The 9903-nt window shown below is 35.9% G+C and overlaps 1 pseudogene; it reads left to right on the top strand.

Moving 5' to 3' along the window:
• Positions 1-8853: 8853 nt before the first annotated feature.
• On the top strand, positions 8854-9622 carry LOC112130808 (ran-specific GTPase-activating protein-like; annotated as a pseudogene).
• Positions 9623-9903: the final 281 nt, after the last annotated feature.

Raw genomic sequence — 9903 nt, 5'->3', positions numbered from 1 at the left:
AAGTTTTTAAAATATCATACTTTTGAAATGATTAAAATAACTTATTATTATTTGGAACTATCAAATTTTAGACAAATTTGGTCAGTGGGAAAAGTGTATTGGTTTCAAATGGGATAAGAGTACAGCTTTTCTTAAAGCACACCAACCCTGCCTATCAGGAAACATGAGAAGATCTGAGATAAATGAGTAGCTCTTTGTTATTTTATGTATCTTCATATTAAACCAAATAACAAATAAGAGAATAACTCAATTTCATTGGCACAAAACATGGTTTGATGGGAAAATTTATTTTCTGTGGGCAGGTAGTTGAGGAGGTTTATAGGTGATCACTATAGAGCTAAAGGGACTCCCAACACCCCATGAAAATGCAGAAACTGAGGCTCAAAGACACTAAGTGAGTAGCCCCAGGACACACAGATTGTAAATGCTGGATCTAACACTTCTGGTATGTGATCTGCTACAAAGTTTATAGAATGGAAAACATTTTCTAACAAATAATATGCCAATGCTGAAAAAGAGCAAAAAACACAGAAAAAAAGCCAGAAGAACAGTGAAAAGATATAAAGTATCCAACTCAGATCTCAGCCATACTGATAAATAAAGCATCCTTTTATTCTGTCATTCAACAAATACTTTAAAGAGTACAATATTTGCTACATAATAAAGGTTCAGAGAAGGGTGGGGAGGAAGAAAAAAACCACAATTCGTGCCCCCTAAGATCTCATAGTCTAGGGCTGGACTTCTTAAACTAAAATGCTTTGATGGACATCAGGAAATCCTTGAACCCACTAAAATTTTTGGAAACTTTTATGAGGGCATTTTTTTTCTCAGAAGAGAATCTTAGTTTTCATTATATTTTCAAGGAATACAATGATATGAGATTCACAATAAATTAAGAACCATTGATTTGAAAACAACTCAGTAGCAGGTAGTGTCAGGAATCTTACATATAATTCTCCTACATAAATTTTTAAAAGATCAATTTTTCAAAATCAATTGCAGAACCATTTGTTGGTTACTATTTTTAAAGCATAAGAAAACTGTATAAATCCTCGCAAAGACAGAAGAAAAAATGATATATCAAAAAGCAAATTATACTCTTGTATTTAATAGAGCCAATTTAAGTAATTGAAGTCATTCAAATGACAAGATTGTATAAAATGATCTCAAATATCATTAAAAAAATTAAAGATGGCTTATCTTTTTGTTTTTGTTTTGAGTTGAGGTCCATTATGTTGCCTAGTCTGGTCTTGAACTCCTAGGCTCAAGTGATCCTCCCACGTTAGCCTCTCAAGTAGCTGGGAAAGATGATTTATCTTTCTGAGACAAAGATAAAAAAATTGTTACGGTGAACTGAATTACCTTAAGAAATGAGTGGGAAATCAATCTTCAAACATGGGGTACACTTATATTCCACTGTGTAACTATATACTTTTTCATCCAAACAAGAACATTTTTAAAAATTAATATTATTGTGCATAATTAAGGTATATAACATGATGTTATGGGATAGATACAGATAGTAAAATGGTTACTGTGGTGAAGCAAGTTAACATATCCAACATTTCACATAGTTACCAATTTTTCTACGTGGCAAAAGCAGCTAAAATCTAATCACTTAGCAGAAATCCTCAATGCAGTACATTTGTATTAACTATAGTCCTTCATGTTGTTGTACATTAGATCTCTAGATTTGTTCATCCTACATATGTGATCCTCAATTTGCATCCTCTGACCTACATCCCCCACTGCCTCTACCTTTGGTACCCACTGTTTTATTCTCTTTCTCTGTATATTTGCCTTTTTTTAAAAAAAGAAAAAAAAAGATTGACAACAAATGTTGGCAAGGGTGTGGCAAAAAGGAAACCCTTGTACATTGTTGGTGGAAATGTAGACTGGTGCAGCCATTATGGAAAACAGTATGGAGATTCCTAATGAAATTAAAAACAAAACTATTTTAAGCCAGAAAACTGGTGGTAATGTGCTATGGTAACTATAGGAAACTGATACATTTGTGTTAATCTGCTATTAAACCTGACTACTGCTTTTCAAAAAAAAAAGAACTACCATATGACCCAGCAATTCCTCTTCTGGGTATATACCCAAAGGAAATTAAATCCCCATTTCAAAAAGATATCTGCACTTCTATGTTCACTGCAGCATTATTCACAATAGCGAAGATCTGGAAATGACCTATGTGTCCATTAACAGATAAATGAATAAAGAAACGGTGGCATATGCATATATTGAATAGAATATTATTCAGCCTTAAAAATGGAGATTCTGCCATTTGCCACAACATAGATGAACTCGGAAAACATTAAGCAAACAAGAATATTTTTGATATTAAAAAGGAAAACAAAAAATAATCAACAGTCATAAACCAGGGTATATGGTCAAACCAACGTTACTGAATATATCAAAATATTGAACTTGAGTTTTTTATTGTTGTTGTATGTTTTTTTCATTTCATTTGCTTTGTTTTGTTTTTTCTTTTTGATTGAAGATCCCAGGCCTAGAGCCCTATTATCATATATCAACCAACTTTATGTATGGACAAATTTATGCAAATTTGTAAATGCAATTTTCATGAGACTGTGATTTTTTTTCCTAAAGTCCTTACCTGCAAATTTAATTTTCTCATCAATAACAGAGTTCTTTAAAACAGAGCCATCATTTGAACCAGCAATCCCATTACTGGATATACATCCAAAACAACACAAATCATTGTACCAAAAAGACACATGCACTTGCATATTCATCACAGCACTACTCACAATAGCAAAGACATGGAATCAATCTAGATGCCCAACAACAGTGGACTGGATAAAGAGAATGTTGTACATATACACCATGGACTACTATGCAGCCATAAAAAATGAAATCATGTTCTTTGTGGCAACATGGATGGAGCTGGAGGCCATTACCCCAAGTAAATTAATGCAGTGACAGAAAACCAAACATTGCATATCTTTACTCATAAGTGGGAGCTAAACATTGGGTATTCACGGACAATAAAGAGGTCAACAATAGAAACTGGGGACTACTAGACAGGGGAGGGAGTGAGGGGGCAGGGGATGAAAAACTAGCTATTGGGTACTATGCTTAATACCTGGGTGATAGGATCATTTGTCCCCCAAACCTCAGCACCATACAATATACCCAGAAAATAAACCTGCACATGTACCCCCTGAATCTATAATAAAAGTTGAAGAAAAACAAAAGAACAGAATTCAGTCTATAAAATATAATTGCATGCAAGAACCAAGATTCTTACAGGATGCAATATACCAGATGAGCTAACTTTTCTCATAAACCTCACAAACCCTTCTATAGCAGAAACCCAAAGAAAATCATGCTGTGTTTTTAACTAATCCCACCTCTAAACTAGAAAATCTCAAGTCCCTAATATGATGCCTCCATAAAACAATCAATTAAAAATCATATTATTATGTTTAACTTTTCTTTAGTTCTTTTTGTCCGTGGTACCAATAGTTTTATCATAACCAGGGACTAATGACTTGATTCCAAGTAGACTCTATCTGTTGTCTTTTACTTCTAATGAGTTCTTAGAGTTTCCTTACAGCCTAAACTACTGGCATGAAGTGTCTGTCTACTAACAAAATCCACTGAAAAAAAATATTTTTGTTGACATACCATGGTTTGTCCCTTGTTAATTCATTAACAATTCATTTTTTTTAAAAATTTTACAATTGACAATTTATCAGTCTTAATAAAGGCAAAAATCTATTAGAGCTGTAGAGTTCTGGGTTGAGCTATGCATTCTGACTAGTACTGCCTTCTACACATACTTTTGGTATTACTGTTTTTTAGAAAATAGTCAATTTCATAAATGCCTGATAAATTTAAGAACAAAATGTTACCACTTGGGGGTGTGAGGAGAGACGGAGAACAAGAAAAAAAGTCTAAATCAGAGTCAGTGGTTGGAAACATGTCAGTGTAAACTCAACCAGAAATAATGTTTTGCATACTAAAAAAAAAAAAACTGAAGTACATTGATGCTGGCAAAAATAAATGCACACCCTATAATGATTACTTTGGCATTCAACTGATTCTTTCTCTCTCTGTCTGTCTCTCTCTCTCTCTCTCTCTCTCTCTCTCTCACACACACACACACACACACACACACATCCATTTATAGATCAATGCTCCAAAGCGACCTAAAGATTTTTTGCTTTGCTTTAGGACCAAAATGAGTTTTTTCTGATAGTATTTCTCTAAATTGACTCAGGAAGAGCCTTTCTGAAATTATTTATAATGGGAATTCTAAAAAAAATACTATTTGTTGAGTTCATGATGTAATTAATAATAATTTCCAAAGCAGGTTTAAAGTAATAAAAAGTGGATGGGACTGGTACCATAAAACTTGTCACACAAATGCAAAGAGTACATAAACCGCCGCCCCCCTCCCCCATCACCACATAATTTTCACATAAAATCTTGCCACCAGATAAAATATAGCTTTTGGGCTAAAAAGGAGAGAGCAAGTGACTCCTATCTCTAGCAATATCTATAAATAATTTACTGCTAGCCTGTAAACAATAGAGCAGCACAGTATGAATGCCAAAGAGGGTCTTTATATGTCATCAAGCTACTCAAAAGTGCACTTGCTGCAGCAAGTCTGACTGTGAGCTTTGATGTGCTGGAAAAGAAACTGCTAAGCTGAGGTCATCAGTTAGTAGAAAACAATTTCCCTCGTACAGAGAAGCAGACTTACTGCTGTGCATCTGACACAGAGAGACTGGAATTTTAAAACAGGGTTGCATAATGTGAGTTAGCTGGGAAAATGAATCATGGGTTCTCTTTCTGAATGACTAGAACTAAAGCCAAAGGTGTGGCACCTCCTCTACAGCAAGGTTTCTTAATTCGGCACTATTGCTATTTTGAGCCCCAAGAACTCTCTGTGGTAGGGAGCTGTCCTGTGTATTGTAAGATGTTTAGTGACCTCTACCCACCAGATGCCAGTAATGCCCTCACCCCTACACATCAGTTTTGTCAACCAAAAATGTCTCCAGATACTGTCAAATGTCCCTTAGGGAAGTAAAATTGCCCCTTGTTAAGAATTACTGGTCAAATGGAAGGCAGAACTTTACGGAAACATTGCAATTTTACATGATGCCTTTACTTAAATTTCTAAATTGATTCTGGTAAGATTTACTTCCTTTCCTAAATCAAAAAATGCACTGAAAGAAACGCCATTTGTTAACTGTGACACCCTTCCCCCAAAACTATCAACAATCAAAGTTAGTGAAATAAGTCTATATCCTATTTCAGATCATATAAAGAATTGAAAAATAAGGCATAAATGTAAAATGATCAAAAAGAATTACAGAGAAGTGTCTAACTGCTGGTCATTTTTTTTCCTTTAGTTTCTTAACAAATACAATACAAAAAGTAGTATTTTCTGGGATGCAAAGGGAAAGAAACCTAATAAAGACCAACTCTTTATTAATATTGAATGCATGAAACTATTCAAATAACAAAGCCCTGCTTGTAAGAATGTATATTCATAATCATAAACAATGCATAAAGGAGGTGGATTCAGGAGAAACAAAAATAAAAATTGTGATTAACAAGTATCAGAAGCAAACAAAAAGGCACAAAAATATAATTGAATGCAAATGTCTTTACTATGTCAGTTTTCCCAAAATGTATGTATAACTCCCCACTATTTTAAAATGCTGGTCTGTGGATACTTATCCATTCTGTGGCTTGCAATGCTTGATATCAAAAGTCCTGCCAGAATATCTTTGAATTTGACTTGATTTCTAAAACTTTACTTAAGTCTGCTTCAACCTTCTACTTACCCAAGGCCAGAACCTCCAAGTTAAGTGAATGACAGAACTAATGTAGCTAAGAAGATATTACCTTGCATTGCTTCATAAAGCTTTCAATCTAATAAGTCTTCAATGTCTGTATATAAATTTATTGACTTCCATTGAGATTAACAGCAGGTTCATCATACTGACTGAATTCAAATGAGTCCACTGGACCACATCAGTCAATAAATGTTGATCCAAATTATAAATAGCAGCCAGGGTTGAGTGTAATGAAGCTTATAATAATCTATACAATATGTCTCTTGTTAAGGAACATTGCCACTATGAATGAAAACCAAGCTTAAGGTAACAGCATATTAATGTTGACATCCAACCCCAAATAAAACAGTTGAACGCATGTTCAGGTACAACCAGGAATATGCTGATGTAGCATTCTGAAGCCATGTCATTAACATGTCTTAGAATGTTTTTCATTCTCTAAGTTATAAAATTGTGGGAACTTCCAGTTCCAAAATGGCAATATAGAAGCAAGCTGACTTCCTCCCTTTCAACAAAATATACCCATAAACAAATATACAGTGCTGAGGTTATTACCAGAAATATCCCAGAACTCAAATGTGAAGATGAGACAGTTCCAGGGGCCACAAAGAAGTTAAAAAAAAGCTCCAAGCAGACAATAAGATACTCAAGACTTCCACATCTGTGATGCCCCTTCCCCTATTCTACCTAGCACCAAGCATTCAGAAAATTTTCCCTTAACTCAATGTTTATATACTGGGAAAAGTGAAATCAAGGTAGGCAAACAGCTTCCTCAGCGTCTTGGGTTCCCTGACAGTAGATCTGGCCCTGTCTTAACCCACAGGAAGCATCATGAATGCTTGAAGGGAGAAATACCCCTTAGGATTGGCAAAGACCAAGGGAAGGGTGGGAATACTATCCCCACCCCTGGAAACTCCTTTCTATAACTCTGTCAAAAAAGATGTTAAATCAGAGTGGCTCTTCAGCAGCACCACGCTGTATAAGGTTTGTCCCACAGGACCCCTGGGCATGAACCCATAGCCAGCCTTCCCACACTGACCGGATATTCCCATTTGGACCTCCCCGCCATTTGGGAAGGGAAATACTCCAATTGTTTACTAGAGTTGAGGCAAACCTGGACTTAAGGTGCCAGCTAGAGCTGAAAAGGAGTCAGTAACCTAGCAGTAAAGAACCTCTAAACAAATATATCCAATAAAAAAACAAAAACAAGCCAGAAACAGAAGACTGGAATAACTAATACTCTAAGGCAAATACATAGATGTACATCCACAAGAAACAAGAGTAAACAAGGAACCATGATCTTCCGAAACAGATAAAGCAAGGAACAAGTAACAGACCCTAACAAGATGGTGATATGGGAACTCTCTGACCAAGAATTCAAAATAGTAGTTCTTTAAAAACTCAACTCAGAGAAATTTAACAAAGAGATCGAAATGATTTTTTAAAAACCAAACAGAAATCTTGGAACTGAGAAATATATTTGTTGAATTGAAAAATTTATTAGAGGCTCTCAACAGCAAAGTGGATCAAGCATAGGAAACAATCAGTGAGCATGAAGACAGACTACTTGAAAATACATAGAGGAGAAAAAATAAAAATGAATGAAAATCACCTACAATACACAGAAAATTACCTCAAAAAAACAAATCTAAGAATTATTGATGTTTAAGAGGGAGTTGAGCAAGAACGAGGGGGTAGAAAGCTTATTCAAATAAATAATAAAAGAAAACTTTCCAAAGCTTGAGAAAGATATAAGTATCCAGGTACAGGAAGGTCAGACAATACCAAAGATATTAGGCCCAAGTAAGACTAACCCAAGGCATACAATATTCAAACTTTAAGGTCAAGGAAAAAGAATTCTAAAATCAGCAAGAGAAAAGAAGCAAATAAAATATGAAGGATCTCCAATTCATCTGGCAATAGACATCTCAACAGAAACCGTACAGGCCAGGAGGGAATGGAACAGCATTCTCAGAGGGCCGAAAGAAAAGAAAACACTGTCATATAAGAATTCTTTATCAAGTAAAGTTATCTTTCAAATATGAAGGAGAAATAAAGTCTTTCTCAGATAAACAAAAGCTGAGAAAATTCATGACAAGATCTATCTTACTAGAAATGCTAAAGGAAGTTCTTTGATCTGAAACACACACACACACGCACACACGCACGCACGCAAATTTGGAAAAATATCCTTTGAAGGTATAAAACCCACTGGTAAAATTAAGTACATCGACAAACTGAGAATACTCTAATACTATAATTATGGTGTGCAATCCACTCATAACTCTACTATGAAGGCCAAAAGATAAGTCTGTCAAAAATAAAAAAAAAGCAACATCAACCTGTTAAAAGACAGGTAATATAAAAACATGTAAATAGAGACAACTAAAAGTTAAAATGTGGTGTGGATGGAGTTAATGTGTAGAAGTCTTTTTCTTTTTTTCTTTGTTTCTATTATTTCCTTTGTGATCTAAGATAAATTCTTATCTCATTAAAATGACTTGTTACATCTATGTTTTTTATAAGCCTCATGGTAACCACAATGAAAAAATCTAAAATAGATTCAATAAAAATAAAAAGCAACAAATTAAAATATACTACCAGAGAAAATCCTTAACCCACCAAGGAAGAAAGAAGACAAGAGAAAGAAAGAGAGAGAGAGAGGGAGGGAGAGAGAGAAGGAAGGAAGGGAGAGAGGGAGGGAGGGAGGTTAGAAAACAAGATAAAAAAAATGACAGTAATAAGACATTCCTTATTAGTAATAACACTGCATATAAATTGAGTTGAGTCTCCAATTAAAAGGCATAGAGTGGTTGAATGGATAGAGAAGCAATACCTAACTATATCCAACTACATGCTTCCTAGAAGAAACCCTCTTCACCTATGAAGATACACTAGGCTGAAAGTGAAGGGGTAGAAAATGATATTCCGCCAGACACGAAGGGAAGGAGCTACGAGTAGACGCCGAGAGGCCGCGGAGCCAGCGACAACCAGCCTAGCCAAGCCACCGCCCCCGCCGCGCCCCCATGGCGGCCGCCAGGGACACTCATGAGGACCATGATACTTCCACTGAGAATACAGACGAGTCAAACCATGACCCTCAATTTGAGCCAATAGTTTCTCCTCCTGAGCAAGAAATTAAAACACTGGAAGAAGATGAAGAGGAACTTTTTAAAATGTGGGCAAAACTGTTCCGATTTGCCTCCGCGAACGATCTCCCAGAATGGAAGGAGCGAGGCACTGGTGACGTCAAGCTCCTGAAGCACAAGGAGAAAGGGGCCATCCGCCTCCTCATGTAGAGGGACAAGACCCTGAAGATCTGTGCCAACCACTACATCACGCCGATGATGGAGCTGAAGCCCAACGCAGGTAGCGACTGTGCCTGGGTCTGGAACACCCACGCTGACTTCGCCGACGAGTGCCCCAAGCCAGAGCTGCTGGCCATCCGCTTCCTGAATGCTGAGAATGCACAGAAATTCAAAACAAAGTTTGAAGAATGCAGGAAAGAAATAGAAGAGAGAGAAAAGAAAGCAGGATCAGGCAAAAACGGTCATGCCGAAAAAGTGGCGGAAAAGCTAGAAGCTCTCTTGGTGAAGGAAGAGAACAAGGAGGATGCTGAGGAGAAGCAATAAATCGTCTTCTTTTATTTTCTTTTCCTCTCTTTCCTTTCCTTTTTTTAAAAAAATTTTACCCTGCCCCTCTTTTTCGGTTTGTTTTTATTCTTTCATTTTTACAAGGGACGTTATATAAAGAACTGAATTCAAAAAAAAAAGAAAAGAAAATGATATTCCATGTAACTGGAAATCAAAAAAGAGCAGAAGTCGCTACATCATATAAAATAGTGAACAAATCAAAGACTGTAAAAAGACAAAGAAGGTCACTGTATAATGATAAATGGGTCAATTCAGGAAGAGGATATAATAATTATACCTATGCACCCAACACTGGAGGTCCCAAGTATATAAAACAAAAATTTATAGACCTAAAGAGAGAGATGGACTGCAATTCAGGCGATTTTAACACCCCATTCTCAGTAATGAACAGATCAGTTAGACAAAAAATA

This window comes from Pongo abelii, chromosome X, assembly GCF_028885655.2.
Source record: "Pongo abelii isolate AG06213 chromosome X, NHGRI_mPonAbe1-v2.0_pri, whole genome shotgun sequence".
Classification (NCBI taxonomy): domain Eukaryota; kingdom Metazoa; phylum Chordata; class Mammalia; order Primates; family Hominidae; genus Pongo; species Pongo abelii.
The sequence above is the reverse complement of the archived record's forward strand: the minus strand, read 5'-3'. Positions and strand labels throughout refer to the sequence as shown.